The 14645-nt window shown below is 39.7% G+C and overlaps 2 pseudogenes; both read left to right on the plus strand.

Annotated features, from left to right (window-relative positions):
* The first annotated feature begins 6292 nt into the window (after window positions 1–6292).
* Window positions 6293–6829, plus strand: LOC116886088 (annotated as a pseudogene).
* A 6923-nt stretch (window positions 6830–13752) lies between these two features.
* Window positions 13753–14645, plus strand: part of LOC116886642 — a 3645-nt pseudogene continuing 2752 nt past the window's right edge.

Genomic DNA, 14645 nt, shown 5'->3' on the forward strand with positions numbered 1-14645 from the left:
TGGGCTAATAGTCACTTATCAATGAGTGCATACCATGTATGTCTTTCTGTGATTGGGTTACCTCACTCAGGATGATATTTTCCAGTTCCAACCATTTGCCTACAAATTTCATAAAGTCATTGTTTTTGATAGCTGAGTAATATTCCATTGTGTAGATGTACCACATTTTCTGTATCCATTCCTCTGTTGAAGGGCATCTGGGTTCTTTCCATCTTCTGGCTATTATAAATAAGGCTGCGATGAACATAGTGGAGCACATGTCTTTTTTATATGTTGGGGCATCTTTTGGGTATATGCCCAAGAGAGGTATAGCTGGATCCTCAGGCAGTTCAATGTCCAATTTTCTGAGGAACCTCCAGACTGACTTCCAGAATGGTTGTATCAGTCTGCAACCCCACCAGAAGACAGAATTTTTAACAAATGGTGCGGTCAACAACTGGAGGTCAGCATGTAGAAAAATGCAAATTGACCCATTGCGATCTTCTTGTACAAAGCTCAAGTCCAAGTGGATCAAAGTCCTCCACATAAAACCAGATACACTCAAAATAATAGAAGACATAGTGAGGAAGACCTTTCAACACATAGGCTCATGGAAAGATTTCCTGAACAGAACACCAATGGCTTATGCTCTAATATCAAGAATTGACAAATGGGACCTCATAAAACTGAAACACTTCTGTAAGGCAAAAGACACTATCATTAGTAAAGAACTGCAACCAAAGGATTGGGAAAAGATTTTTACTAATCCTATATCTGATAAAGGGCTATTATCCAATATATACAAAGAACTCAAGAAGCTCGATTCCAGAGAATCAAATAACCCTATTAAAATGGTGTACATAGCTAAACAGTGAATTCTCAACTGAGTAATATCAAATGGCTGAGAAGTACCTTAAGGAATATTCTACAACCTCAGTCCTCAGGTAAATGCAAATCAAAATAACCCTGAGATTCCACCTCACACCAGTCAGAATGCCTAAGATCAAAAACTCAGGTGACAACACTCAGATTCTGGCAAGGATATGGAAAAAGAGGAACACTCCTCCATTGTTGGTGCAATTGCAAGCTGGTACAACCATTCTAGAAATCAGTCTGGAGGTTCCTCAGAAAATCAGACACAGTACTACCTGAGGACCCAGCTATACCACTTCTGGGCATACACCCAAAAGATGCTCCAATGTTTAATAAAGGCACATGCTCTAGCATGTTCATAGCAGCCTTATTAATAATAGCCAGATGCTGGAAAGAAGCCAGATGCCCTTCAACAGAGGAATGAATACAAAAAATCTGGTACATTTACATGTTGGAATACTAGTCAACTATTAAATCAATGACTAGATGAAATTCTTAGGCAAATGGATGGAAGTAGAAAATATCATGCTTTGTGAGGTACCCCAGTCACAAAAGAACACACATGGTATGCACACACTGATAAATGGATGTTAACCCAATAGCTCGGAATACCTAAGAAAAATTTACAAATCGCATGAAGCCCAAGAAGAAGGATGGCCAAAATTTGGATGTGTCATTCCTTCTTAGAAGATAGAACAAAATACTCACGGAAGGAAATAGAGGGACAAAGAGTGGAGCAGTAACTGAAGAAAAAGTCATCCAGAAACTGTTCCATCTGGAGATGCATTCCATATGCCACCACCAAACCCATTCAGTAGTGCTGATGCCAAGAAGTGCTTGCTGACAGGATCCAGATATGGGTTTCTCTTGAGGCTCTACTAGAGCCCTACTGATACAGATGAGGATGATTGCAGCTAACCATTGGACTGAACAAGGGAACACTAATGGAGGAGTTAGAGAAAAGGCTGAATGTTTACAGCCCCACAGGAAGAAGAACAATATCAACCAACCAAAATACACCAGAGCTACCAGGGACTAAACCACCAAACAATGAATACATATGGAGGGACCCATGACTCCAACCACATATGTGGCAGAGGATGAAATTGACCAGCAACAATGGGAGGAAAAGCCCTTGGTCCTGTGTGGACTTGTTTCCCCAATATAGGGTAATGCCACGGCATTGAGGTTCGAGTGGTTGGTAGGAATGGGAGCATCCTCATAGAAGCAGGGGTAGGGAGTAGAGGGATGGGTGGAGAGGGTAAATGGGATAACATTTGAAAAGTAAATACATAAAATATCCAAGAAAATAAAATTATAATTAAAATACAAGTAAGAAAACAAAAAAGAGAGTGTAAATTAAAATAACATTTCTTTTTAATGTTAAAAGAGAAAAAAAAAGAAAAGGCAATCTTTTTTCCACTGAATGATTTTGGCTCCTTTGTCAAAGATCAAGTGACCACAGGTATGTGGGTTCATTTCTGGGTCTTCATTTCTATTCCGTTGATGTACCTGCCTGTCTCTGAACCAATACCCTCTGGTTTTTATGACTATTGCTCTGTAGTACAGCTTGAATTCAGGGATGGCGATTCCCCCAGATGTTCTTTAATTATTGAGAATGCTTTTTGATGTCCTTGGTTTTTTGTTATTCAAAATGAATTTGAGAATTGCACTTTCAATCTTTGTAAAGAACTGATTTGGAATTTTGTTGGAGATTGCATTGAATCTGTAAATTGCTTTCAGAAAGATGGCCATTTTCAATATATTAATCCTGCCAATTCATGAGCATGGAAATCAGTCCATCTTCCGAGTTCTTCAATTTCTTTCATCGGAGACTTGAAGATCTTGTCATACAGATATTTCATTGCTTGGTTAGAGTAACACCATGGTATTTTATATTATTTATGGCTATTGTGAAGTGTATTGTTTTCCTAATTATTTTCTCAGCCTTTTTATCCTTTGAGTAGAGGAAGGCTACTGATATTTTTTTGAGTTCATTTTGTATCCATCCACTTTGCTGAAGTGGTTTATCAGCTGTAGGAGTTCTCTCATCGATTTTTATGGGTCACTTATGTATATTAGCATATCATCTGCAAATAATGATATCTTGACTTCTTCCTTTCTGATTTGAAACCCTTGGATTACCTTTTGTTGCCTAATTGCTCTGACTAGAACATCAAGTACTATATTGAATAAAGAGGGGGAGAGGGACAGCGTTGTCTTAGGTATTGTCTTTTTCTTATGTTATGAAATTTTTTCTAAGATTTTATGAAGATAATTTCTGGACGTATAGTCTGGGAATCTTTTACTTCTTCCATTCCTATTATTCTCAGGTTAGATCTTGTCATAGTGTCACAAATTTCCTGGATGATTTGTGTGAGGGCTTTTTCTCTAGACTTAACAATCTATTTGACAAAATTGTTGCAATTTGTTCTATCAAATCTTCTATGCCTGAGATTCTCCTGTCTTCTAGTATTCTATGGGTGACACTTGCGTCTATTCCTATTCACTCCCTCAGATTTCTGTCTCTTTGACTCGTTCACTGTATGTCTTCTTTATCTGTTTCATTGATTTTTAGCTCTTGACATTGTAGTCAGTTCCTTCACCAATAATAATGTATTTTTCTGTATTTCTTTAAGGAATTTATTCATTATTTCATTAAAGAGTTCTAAGATCTTTACAAGACTGACAATAAGATCATCTTGAGCTCCCACTGTGTTACAATATCCAGAGTGTGATCTAGTAAAATAACTGTGTTCTGAAGTTCACCTTTTTGCCCTGGCATTTGTTGATTGTGTTCTTATTCTAGCCTTTAACCATCTGATTGTATCTGAATATTCCTGATGTTGCAGGTATTAAGAAAGCAGGTCTAACCTGAATATACCTGGTTAACCAGGTCCCTGGTGGCCAGACTTGATCGAAACAATGAAATCCAGGGGGCACTGCACATCTCCCAGCAGTCTCCTGTGCCCCTGAGAACCCAATAAGCAGAGGAATATGAAAAGGAAATATATCTAACCTGTGTGTTCCTTGATCTGCAGGCCTGGTGAATGTGGGCAGAAAGGTGAGAGCACAATGGAGCTAATGGGAAACCCAACTGAATGAATTGAGCATTGTGCAATAACCACTGCCCACCAGAAGAATAAACAATTCATTACTGAAACATTTGGTACATATAATCTGTAAATATATGCATCAAAATACAAAATGGAGTGTCGCCTGCAATAATGTTCATTAATGGAAAAACTGACTTCACAAACATGGCCTATGAATTCTCCTTATAAATGTCTCTGCTGTGGTCAAGAGAATTCACAATAAACTTCTCATGAAAAGCTTAGATGGATTCACAAATGATTTGTCTGTTACTATTGATGCCATGCAAGTACTGCCCTTCTAGCTGCAGCCTACCTAGTGGGTTGACAATGAAGTTCAGTGAAACCATAAATGACTAAAACTATCAGGGACAGTTATCCTGATGCAACCTGATGGTGACCTTCAGTACTGCTATCATAAAAGGCATCCAACTTTGCTTCTTGGTGACTTTTTCACTGTCCTGGACCGAAAGTGTTGTGCCTTCAAAAAGAATGTCTTTCTTCTTCTTTCAATCAAACATCAACTATAACTATAATAGCCAATGTGATGTGGAGCAGTAAATGGAGCTGAGGACATCATTGTAATTTTCACCCAAACGCTTAAGAACACTGTAATTAAATGTCCTTTCCCATTCACAGATGTTCCTTGGTTTGAACTCCTTACTTAAAAATTTTCTATTTTCAGTGAACTGAGAATAGGACCCCCATTGAAGGAATCAGAGAAAGAACTGGAAGAGTTTGAAGGGGCTCGAGACCCCATATGTACAACAATACCAAGCAACCAAAGCTTCCAAGGACTAAGCCACTACCTAAAGACTATACATGGACTGACCCTGGACTCTGACCTCATAGGTAGCAATGAATATCCTAGTAAGAGCACCAGTGGAAGGGGAAGCCCTGGGTCCTGCTAAGACTGAACCCCCAGTGAACTAGACTGTTGGGGGGAGGGCGGCAATGGGGGGAGGGTGGGGAGGGGAACACCCATAAGGAAGGGGAGGGGGAGGGGGATGTTTGCCTGGAAACCGGGAAAGGGAATAACACTCGAAATGTATATAAGAAATACTCAAGTTAATAAAAAAAAATTTCTATTTTGCACATGCAATTCCAATATTGTGAAACACTCAAAGATTATAAATATTTTATCAGAGATCACAGGATTGTTGTCTTCTCTAAGCAATTACCATTTTGTCTTAGTATTCTGAAAATAATACAATATTGAAGTAGAATACAAACAAGCATCAGCAAAGCATAAATACTTCCCAAAACCTGGACCCATTGTTTTTCAAGACAGTAATGCTAAGAAGAGCCATAAGAACTCAGGGTACTGTGACATATGGAGCTGAGCTTTGACTTAACTATGTGAGGGTATAATGTGTGGCATGTTCTCAGAAACATCAATGTTGATATTTTTCAAAAGGAAATTTTATATGTGAAATGCATATGTAGAAACAGAAATTCCTGCATCTTTCCTCAATTTCTTGAGAATAGTTTAGAAAATTATGTTTCCACACCACAGATAGTTTTCTAAGACAAATTCATATAGTTGTCTTGGAAAAGCACACTTGCCAGTGAATGACAAATGGCTCTGTTGAATGGTAAATATATAATTGTTATCATAGGAGATGGAATAGTAAAAATGAGTCTTGTCCTACATATTGCATTCAAGTTTTTATCTGCCTTTTGTACATTGGTTTTCTTCCTTAATATTGGAATCAATCAAGAGAGGCAAAATGTCTAATCTATCTGAATTAAGCCTTGTAAATTTACTCCTATTTCTCATCAGCACAGCCTTACTGTGGAGTGTTCCTATGGCTTTGGGGCCACTGATTATCCAGGCAATTGTCTTTGAAGAAGATAGCTGGTATTGATAAATGCAGTTTAGCCAAAGGAGAGAAAATTGATGTATTAAGGCATATAGAACTTGCTGCTACAGAAAGCTTTTCAGTTCTAGCAGGATATCAAGCAACATAGTTGTCCATACCATTTATTGATATATATATAGATATAGATATAGATATAGATATAGATATAGATATAGATATAGATATCAGGTCAGAACAGAATATAAATATGCCCCAGAAGCTCCTTCTCTTTCCTCACACTTTTCCTCCCTTAGGAAAATATTACCTTCCTTGGTATTGAGCTGCATCTCCTAGTACATATATATGAATAGCACATTGTTTAATGTATGATTTATCCCATTGGATTCCCAGGTTTTATCCCTTATGAGACTTGTTTACTGGTGATCTTATTTCTCTATCTCTACTGCAGCAGATGGAAACAGACCTACAGACTCACAGGTAGACATTACCAAAAATGTGAAACCAGTGCCTAGGGTGGCCGCCAAGATGGTAATGGGCACATTCCCCATGGCAAAGCTGTTCTACTTGAGCATCCAGCAGGTTAGCAAGCAGCTGGCCAACCACATCAAGGATGACTCCCAACACAGTGAGTTCAAGACTTACGTCTCCCTGTTGCTAGCTCAGATGTACCACTGGGTAGAGATGTAGACCAAGATGAGCCTAATCAGCTTCAGTGGCAAAAACATTAAGCTGCTGAATGAGGAAGCAGCAGCAGAGCTGGGTGCTGAGCTGTTGGGTGAGGCTATCATCTTCATTGTGAGCAGAGGCTGCCTGGTACTGGAGTACTGGCACCAACAGATTCAGCACAGCAATAAGGAGGAGGACAATCGGGCATCTTGGAACACACTGTGGAATGAGAAGGGTCACCTGGAACTGGCTCTAGAAGCACTGCAGGCTCGGGCACAAGCGATTCCCTCCTTGATTGCCCTGGAGGAGCTACATTAGGAGCTACAAGAGGTGCATAAACAGGTCTGCAATGCTCACTGTGCTCCTGAGTGCTAGGCACAATCTTCCCAGAAATAAGACCTTGATGTAGCTGTGATATGTGGTCACCCCTTACTTAAAGAATCTCGGTATTTCCTCCTGGGAACACTCAGCAGAAGTGTTTAGAGTCCATCCAGCCTCTGATTCAAAGCACTCAGCCCCACCAGAAACCATATTGGACTTCCAAAGACTTACCCAGCCTATCTTTGTCTCTCCACTGCCATAGCAAAGGCAAAATAATAGAACGAGGGCTCAAGCCTGATCAGGACAAAAACGAGGTCACCTGCCCATCATTAGAGCACCTTCTTCCTTTGGTGGACACAGGCCACCGTGAACCTTGCCTCAGGACAATGTAACTCCTCTGGAGGACTCAGAGTGCATTTGATGTCCCCAATCTCTCTCCTCCTTCTTCCTCTGGTGTCTCTAGGGGTTCATGCCTGTACAGATCCCCTCACCCCTCAGCCTGTGACATTACCCCACTCCTTCCCTTGGCACAGACTGATCCTAGCTGGCTCAAATCTCACCTGTCTCAGACTCAGACCTGCTGTCCTGTCCTAAGAGTCCCTGGGCCTTGTTTCAGGTGGCAAATACTTCTTCCTGTCCTCAGTGGCATTCTTCAGTAGGGTAGGTTAGATGTCACCCACACATCTGTCTGCACCCTCCATACCCCTGGAGGCCTGGGTCCCACTACCCATTCTGTTGGTCCTACCATCCTTGCCCACTTCCTATAGACAAGATTTATTACTACGAATGTGGAGGACACAGAGTAACCTGTTTTCCCACCATTCTGGAAGCCAGCAGCAGAGATGAGGGTGTTTGGTCCACTTTCATCTGGCTTCAGGGGGCTCCAAATCTCCTGGACTCTGTGTCCTATCTTCATGTGGCTTTCTCTTCCACCATCTGTCTCTTGGAAGGACACTTGCCCTGAATACAAGACCTACCCTAAATCCAGGATGACCACATTTAAAGAGCTTTTATCACATCTCTGAAGACCCTTTTTCTAAATGGGTACACACGGGTCCCAGGATTAGGACATGAGGTTTTCTTTGAAGGCCCTCTATTCAGCTCGCTGCCTTCTGCCATTCTAACATACAAGGCCTCTGATATGCTGTTTCGCCATTTGGCAGCCTACTCAAAAGTTTCTGGAGTTGGGCTAACTACTAGGGCTTCAGGTTTGTGTGTGTAGCAGTCACTGTCATGGCTGTCTAGTTCCTGATGGAAGGAGCCCCAGAATAAGGAAGCCTCCTAAAGATTTATGAGAAGCATAATTACTATGGACCTCTAAACTGGACCAGTGTTCATTAATAGGGACAGCCAGGCATGGTGACACACACCTAGAAGTCCAACACTCAGAGTCTGTGCAAAAATTAGCCTGAGTCCAATTGTTAGTTCCAGGACAGCCTCCTGAACCACAGAAAGAGACCCTGTCTTAAAAAATATGAAAAACAAAAAAAGAGACAATAACCTTGAAGAAAAGCCAGAGGTTTGGGCTCTGGATGGAAAGGGTTGTTACTCATCCTGTGAGCTTTCTCACATTGGGAAACTGAGACCCAGAAAAGGGGAAGTAAAGGGACTTGGCCAAGATCCCTTAGCTTATGAGGGATGAGCTACAAAGGGTGAGAAAGAAAGAATAGAGGACACAAATGCTTCTAACTGCAGGGCAAGGTGAGATCAAGACCACTGGCCAGAGGCACTGGGTTTCTGCCCCCTATCTGGAAAGTGCCAGACCATAACCAAGAACTCAGAATGTAGGAAAGATGTTCATTCACTCTGGCCCTTGTCCAGAGAAGTGATATTTGCAGGGTTCACCCTAAGGGGGTGAAAATTCCTCATACCAGGATTCTGCAGACTGAAACCAATACTGAAACTTTACCTCAGTTTCTACTAGAAGGAGAAGTTGGTGTCTTTAAATGTAGGAGTACCAGAGTTAGGTGAATGACTAACTGGGAAAAGGGACACACATGGCTACATGAAGAGGGGAGGAAAGGCAGAGAAGTCAGGGAAGCTGCCCAATTGCAATGGTTACCCCTGGGGAGTCCAGTCTGGCACTAGCAGCCCCAGGGCCAGCTGGGCCACCCTGCCATGGGTCAGTCCACAGTAGTTATGGCAAAGCCAAGACAGGTAAAGGGCAGTGAGTCCCATCAGGTCAGTCATTCCTCCAGCAGACCAGCTTCACTGTTGGTCTGTTGTTCTCTGAAGAACCCCATAGGAATAATATTTTCTCTGCTTGCATTGGAGGAAATAGGCACTGAGCTGAAATATAACCTTTGGGTCAGCCGAGAATGAAAGTGAGCCTCTTTGACCAACCTGTGGAGACTTCACCTCGTCCTGGTGTATGTAGAGATGGCTAGGCCTGTGGCCTCACTTACACTGACAGTGCAGGAAGCAAGTGTGGTGCTGTGTGTGGCTACAGAAGTCTATGCATGACAGGGAGCCAGAGCATCTTTCATGGATCTGGATCCCTACTCACTGCAATGTTACATAATTCCCACAATGGAAAAACAATAAAAATAAGTTTATGAATGAAGCTGGTTGCCTTCAAAAAAGTGTGAAACTTTGGAACACTCAAGCCTAAATGTAAGGTCTTCATCCAATGCCAAAACTTAGGGATGGAAAATATTTTCTGTGAGAGAAAGCAAAGAGAGTGTAAGAGCCAAAGAGAATGGAGGACACCAAAAAAATAAGGCCCTCTAAAGCAACATGGTCAAAGCTCAAACAAACTCACAGACAGTGAGGCTGCATGCACATGGTCTGCATGGGTCTGTACCAGGTCATTTGCATGAATATTGTGACTTCCAGCAATGTTTTTTTATTTAATTTTTTAATGTGTCAATGCATGTGTATTAGATTATGTGCCTTTTCTTGTGCTTAGTTGCTTTTGTTTGGTTGTTTTGTCCAACTTCAATATGTTTTCTATATAAATTGTATTATGTATATATAATAGTTAATTCCTTAGAAGTCTTGTTTTCTAAATAGAAGACAAAAAGAGAGTATATCTGAACGTGAGGAGAAGTAGGGAAGAACTGGGAGAAGAAGAGAAAGTGAATCAAGATGCACTACCTGAAAAATAAATCTATTTGAAAAAAGAAAAAAAGAGAACTCAGAATATCATTTCCCTTTAAGTTGTCATAACCCTTCTGGGGAGATCAAAGGTCACTTACGCAGGTATCTCATAGCAGAGATCATATATGCCAAATATTTACATTACTATTCATAACTGTAGCAAAATTACAATTATAAATTAGCAATGAAAATGAATTTGTTGTTGGGGATACCAAATGAAAAACTGTATTGAAGGGTTGAAGTAATAAGAAGGTTGAGGAACAACATTTTGAAGTTTTATCAAATTCTTCCTATAGCTGATGATTCTCCTAATAATTACTTGCTTTATAAGCTTGGTATTTTAATGGATGTATATTTTATGTATTATTTAGCATTCTTTCATTAATTTCTTAAATTTCTACCCATAAAATAAAAGAAAGGACAACTCAATATGCTCATTTATCATTGCATTTCTCCTGCTTTCCTGACAATTCAGAAGCATTTTCAGAGGTGAGCACCCAAGTGACCTTTACTCATTGTAGTCACTTCCTTCAGCATTCATGTTTTTGGGCAGACATATGAGCTTCTATTCTTTATTGTATTACCCAGCCAGAATAAAGTCCATGCAATGGTCACCACAAGTTGCAATATTGTCCATTATGGGTTACTTTCATGAAATGCAGCATATTTTTTGGTCATTCTGCTGCTTGATTGACATGTCTGTATTCCTGTGGCAGACAACGTTCCTCAGAGTGGGTGCCATTCCATGCCACTAGGAAAAAAAATGGTATCGTGATATAAGAAAATAAAGATGTCCCATGTTCAGGTAGCTCAACTTAATTGCATGGCTTATCAGTTCTTTGAGGGAACATGCAGCTAACACCACAGCAAGAAGGGACACCAACCAATATAATGCAGGCACACATAGCTATATCCATATGGCAATTTCTAGGTCTTACTTCACCATGCAGTTTCTCAAAAGAAGCAGATCTTTGTTTCTTCTCATCTTATCAAGTTGCCAATTGTTGTTGCTAATAATTCCTGAAAGCATGTAAATGGATATTCACTGCAGATAGAGTATTGGTAATTAAATGAAGAAAATAGCTTCAGGCACATCTAGCTTAGTAGAGACATGAGATAGGTATGATTTCTTTCAAGAGCCCAGAAGGGATATCATCTTATTCTGCTCCATCATCATGGAGGATGTGCTTCAGAACATCCATTCTTGTACAGACAATATTCTCTGTTTTATTCCTGTTACTGGTATCAGCCAGTACTGAAATGTGAAGCTTTCTTCAGTTATAAAATCAAATAAGCATAATTAGCTTTGAATACAATGACTTATCTCAACATTTCCCACTATGAATGAAAATTATTCACACACTGTTCTCGAAAAAATTAAAAACACGAACAAGATATTACTATCACTGAACTTCTAATCTGTAAGTCATGACAGAACTCTCATGTCAGTAAGGGATAATCTGGATTTGGTCCCATGACACCTCAGGTAATCATGAAATGGGTTGATGCAAGCATGTCTTGGTGATGTATGGAAGACATACCAAGGAATTTCATCATCCTTAGCAGTCTGCAGGGACATGAGAAGATAACAGTCACAGTAAACTGTTACATTTCATTGAGAAGATAGCAAAAAGTTGTTTTTGATTCATGACACCTGGGGAAAACATGCTCAGAAAAGTTTCCCCGTGCAACATGGAAAGTTAGATACCCACTACTAGTGAAAGTAAAATTTTAATTGCATGTCCAAGGGGAGGTGAGATCACAGACTTGTGTGTCAAGATCTCAGAAACTGGCTTCTGCCCTTTAATACATGTCAGGGTCCATAAGACCTTGGCACTAAGATCAGCAACCTGGCAAGTGAAACACCACTCGCAGTGCATCCAGTGGAGTCTGCAAGTCACAGTCCTCAAAGAAAATCCCATCTGAACACTCTAACTAAGCACGACTGTAAGAAAACTCAATTTGGAATTGAACAATTGAACACTTGCAAATGGAGAGGCATCTGTAGCATGGCCTCAGGACACAAGCAAAATGAATGTAAGGTAATAGACATATAACATAGACTCTGACATTCTTACATTCTTGAGTCCTTCACTCACTGGTATTCTTGTGGCTTTTTTCAATGGATAATGAAATCTGGAATGCAAGGAGCTAAAATCTTGTTTTAAAATCATCCTACTTCTCAGGATCAGTCTACTAATCCTGAGAATTTTTCCTATTGATGATGTGACTCTACAGTTTCGCCAGGTGTTCTCAGAGAGAAGGTAAATGAACCAGGAAATCCCAAGCAGACATGATAGGCAAATATACAGTGTTTAAATTTGTCACATGAGGCCATTGGTGGAGACAGGGACTGCATCTGCCCTGAAAAGAATGTACTCTGAGATCATAATGAGGCTGCTTCTTCCTAAAATATGCTCAGTAAATTTTACATGAAAATAGGATGTATTGTTACCCATCCAAACACAGTGAGTCAGATATGAGTCATTTTGCATTCACATATCTTCATAATTTTACCTTTGGACAGAAATATATACATATTGGATGAATTTAACAATTGATGATATGCTGATGTGAAGGTGTAAAGTGAAAGTTTACTTAAATAATAAAAATATCACTGTGAAACTAACGATTTTTTTTAGAAATGGTGTATTTTATGTGTTTTTTTTAATTTTGGAAGCTGAAGGTGGCAATTTATTCGTTTATTTTTTAATGTGTTTGTGTGTGTGTGTGTGTGTGTGTGTGTGTGTGTGTGTGTGTGTGTGAAAGCAGGAATGCACTATATATCATATGTGTACATGGAATGTTGAAAGGCCAGAAGAAGGTCTTAGAACTGTAGAACTAGAATACAGTTGTTTGTAAGATTACATGTGTACTGAGAACAAAACTCAGGTTCTCTGAAAAAAGCAGCCAGTGGTCTTGAATACTGAGCCATATCTCTAGTCACAAGTTCTTCATTGGTTACAAAGCATAAAACATGTCGCTGACCAAATACAGTGTGTACACATCATGGAGGAGTTATGTAGTTTGCAAACCAAAATTCCAGTTAAGAGATCACTCTTTCAGATACCCGATAGCACTGAAGTATATCATCAGGCCCACAATCATACTGCTGTGATCCATACTCTTTTAACTTGTGCTTACTTTCTTTCGGAAAATTATATATGGCATAACAGTACGACTGGTTTCTATTAGGCTATCATTTTATTTGCTTTGCAAACATAAGTATATATAAACCATTGTGGAGCATCTAATAATTGGGCAATTTTTCATGGTTATACATACTGCTCTTGAGACTGGTTCCTGCATGGTCATATTTTCTCCTGTACAATAAAATTCCCAGTGTTTACTAGAATTGATATTTCCTTGTGCAAAAAAAAAACAGGTATACACACATGGAAAATTAAACTACAAAAATTATACCACAATTGTAGTTTTGAAAATGAAAATTATAAAAGGCATATGAGACATATGATTCTGCTCATTTTCCAGATGGCCTTGAATGATTTTTCAGATAGTTGTGGATCCCAGTAGCCTGTCAACTTTGGACACTTAAAAGTCCTCACTTTCATCACTAACTGAGCATGGATGTGTAAATACTTGACTCACAGGAGCTTATCTGAATTTTCCTTATCTGCTTAACTTAAACCATAGCAGAGACTTCTGCTCAGATGTGAGTATTGACTAAGTTGTATATATTGTATATACTTCCTTTAGAACCAGAGATGGTAAATCATACACTCGCAGATTATAATGAAGCTTTTTTAATCCTGTAGATTAGTCAAGAAACATTCTGCATAAGCCTTATTATTAATATAGAATGTAGGATATAATAGAGTGCATAGAGCCTGTGACTCATTGTCCCATCTAAGAGATCTAAGAACACAGGATTTGAGAGCATGGAAACCAGTGACATTGTAATAAGTGTGATATTCATGTCACAGACTGTAGTTGGAATCCTTGGCAACTCCTTCTTAGTCTACCATTATCTGATGCTTTACTTCATGGGGTGCAGGTTAAAGTTCACAGACTGGATTCTGCAGCACTTGATTGTAGCCAACTTCTTAACTATCCTGTGTAAAGGAGTTCCCCACATTGTGTCAGCTTTTGGGTGGAAAGACTTCTTCAATGACATTGAATGCAAACTGATCTTCTTTCTTCACAGAATAGGGAGGGGTGTGTCCATCAGCAGCACCTGCTTTCTGAGTGTCTTCCAGGCCATCACCATCAGTCCAAAGACTGCCAGGTGGACACAGCTTAAAGTCAAGTCTCACAGTTCCATTGCTTCTTGTGTGTACATGAGCTGGGCGCTGTCATTCTTAATAAACATAGCTTTTCCCATGGATATGGGAGTAATACAGTACAATAAGAACATTACACGTCTAAGGGTGATCGGATACTGTTCTTCTAAGCAACATGACAAGACTTCTGACATTATCAATGCAATATTTCTCACTCTTCCTGATGTGTTGCTCATGTTGCTGATGATTTGGTCCAGCAGCTACATGGTTTTCATTCTTTACAGACATAAGCAGAGAATGAAGCACATTCATAGTAGCAATTTTTCCTTCAGGTCCTCCTCTGAGTTCAGAGCCACAAAGACCATTCTGCTCTTGGTGAGCACCTTTGTCTTCTTTACACAATTTCTTGCATCTTACAAGTTAATATGTCTCTTGTGCACAATCAACCTTTTTATGGGTGAACATGGCTGCAGTAGTCACTGCATGTTTCCCCAACTATTGTCCCTTTCTGGTGATCAAGCCATTAACTCTTTTGAGTCTTCACTCTATTC

The sequence above is a fragment of the Rattus rattus genome, chromosome 17 (genome assembly GCF_011064425.1).
Source record: "Rattus rattus isolate New Zealand chromosome 17, Rrattus_CSIRO_v1, whole genome shotgun sequence".
In the NCBI taxonomy this organism is placed as follows: domain Eukaryota; kingdom Metazoa; phylum Chordata; class Mammalia; order Rodentia; family Muridae; genus Rattus; species Rattus rattus.